General features: G+C 46.4%; 1 long non-coding RNA gene across 1 annotated transcript; it reads left to right on the top strand.

The window, feature by feature from the left end:
• Positions 1-224: 224 nt before the first annotated feature.
• LOC123649938 lies at positions 225-1,848 on the top strand. Its single transcript, XR_006739198.1, has 3 exons — positions 225-357; positions 544-624; positions 1,293-1,848. It is a non-coding gene; the product is annotated as an uncharacterized LOC123649938 (long non-coding RNA).
• Positions 1,849-2,301: the final 453 nt, after the last annotated feature.

Here is a 2,301-nt window from a genome sequence, read left to right as displayed (position 1 = left end):
TTGCCCTGGGGCGGTCTTGAATCTGTGCTGAGGAGACACCAAAAGGAGAACAGAGCCCTTTGTGGCAGGCCGGGGACAGACAACTTGAAAGGCAATGGGGGCAGAAGAATTGAAGCATTTTTGTTGTGGAGGAAAGCGTGGGCTGCAGGCAGGGAGCCAGAAGCCACTGACATCACCATCATACTTGGACCGGGCCTCTGAGAGGTGGGCGGGAGCCTCAGGGAGTGGGCAGAGCTACCTGGTGAAGGGACCCAGGGCCTGAGTCTGGCCCAGGGGCGACAGAGACACTTGAAAGAGGCTCACAGGCCCTCGCAGGACCAGGGGACAGGCAGTCATGAAGTCGAAGACAGGAGGAAAGTGTGTAGAGTTTGGGAAGCCATTTCTCCACCCAGTCCCTTGGTTCGGGTCTTGGGGTAGAGGATGGGAGGGAGAGATGAGCATGGTCATCTCTAGACAAAAGTCCATTCGTCCTGATCCCAGGACCCTAAGTTGGAAACACGATGCAGAAGATGCTGACATCCACCTTCTCTCCTTGGCCCCCAGAGCCTGCTGATGGGGCATGGAAGTGGAGGTCACCTCTGTGATAGGGCTATGGTGATACCAGAAGGGACTTCTTTCCCTCAGGTGTGGCCTCTACTAAAATGCCACGGGGTTTTCCATCTCCACTATTGCTAAGCCCCTCTTTGGAGGCTAAGCGTTGCCCTCTTTCCACAGATGTTGTAAAAATTACCTCTCATTCCTCCCTAAGGATATGCAAGCACTAACATCTTAGTGCATCTTCGTGCAAGATCGTTGGATCTACGGCCTGTGCTCCATGGAGCTCAGGACAGACAACGCTGACCAACTGCCATGCTCTTCCCTCCTGAGCCCAGATGCATTATCAGAGTCCCTCTCAATTCAGGCCTCTGGGCAGGCGCTACCAATTGCTTGGAATACGCTCTTGAGAGTGACCCTGTTTGTCACGCCCAGTTTAGGGTGGATTATCAGAGATCAGGAAAGTCCTGGGAGAGGATGGAAGGGAGGGTTATGGGGCGCTGTGAAGGCTGGGAAGAGGCAGAGAAAAAAGTGACCAGAGAACTGGGCAAAGACAACGCCTGTTTTTAATATTATTTGTTTTTTCTTCTTTGTAACTTTCCCTTAAGTTTCTCCTGGCTCTCTTTTCCCAGCAGGAATCAGGATGTTAGGGAAGGATTGTGCGAGGTGCTGCAGGTTGAGGTGCTGGAATAAGGGGAAAGCAGACCAGGAACTCATTCCTTTGTCCTTAGGAAGCTGATTTCTGTCCCTGCTTACAGGACACTTGGAGCTGCGTAACTTACTCTTCAGGATAGCCTTTGCAAGATCCTTAAAAGTCTACACCCCTCTTCTGCAACCTCTTCAGGGATGGGAACCTCATTACCTCATGAGACAGCTCATTCCATTGTTGAATGACCTAAGCGGTAAGGAAGTGGTCAGCTCAAACCGGGTTGAATCTCTCTGTCTGACAGGTCCACCCATTAGTGCTGGTTCAGAGAGCATGTCTGCCCCCTCTTTCCCCACGTCAAGCCTTTCATGTTGTCTCAAGATGGCGATCGTGGTCCCCCTAGGTTTTCTCCTCTCTAGGTTAAATATCCTAGTTTTCCTACTCTACTTCGTGTGACGTGGCATCTGAGTTTTATCATTTAGTAATCCCCAGGTTGTTATGACCAGTGCCCCCAGTGAAAATTATGTAGTCTAACTTATGCAAGTCTGTGGGATAGATGTTTGCTGAATTAAACTGATTATTTGATCCTGTGATCTAGAAATTATCCTTCTATTTATGTAACCAAAGAGTTGTTTTTGTTGTTGTTTTTACTGTTGTTTTTAAGGTGTTGCTTTATCTTGCCTTGTATTAAGCTTGTGGTCAAGCTAAGACCTTTAGATCGCTTTCACAGAAACTATTACCCATGCTGTATTCAACTGACAGGAATTTGCAAAACTGGTTACTACTATTGCTAAACAGGAATGTGTACCGACTGTCTATTTGTATGTATTCCTGTGCTGGGCACTGGAACAGAGAGAAAAGCCCTTTAGAGAATTATTACTTGAAATTTATTCATTGAACACATACTTGTTGTTATTGGCTTTTTAGTGGACAATTTGCCATCATCAAAATTTTTTGTTCTTAGCAATTTGCCCAGGATTATACCCTTATTATACATATCAGACCACTCATATAATGCATGTAAAGATACATGTACAAGGATAATTGTAGCATTCATTTTAATTATGAAAAATAAGAAGCAAACTAAATTTTCAAGAAGAATGGTTAAATTTAGAATAGTG

Source organism: Lemur catta, chromosome 14 (genome assembly GCF_020740605.2).
Source record: "Lemur catta isolate mLemCat1 chromosome 14, mLemCat1.pri, whole genome shotgun sequence".
NCBI lineage: Eukaryota > Metazoa > Chordata > Mammalia > Primates > Lemuridae > Lemur > Lemur catta.
The sequence above is the reverse complement of the archived record's forward strand: the minus strand, read 5'-3'. Positions and strand labels throughout refer to the sequence as shown.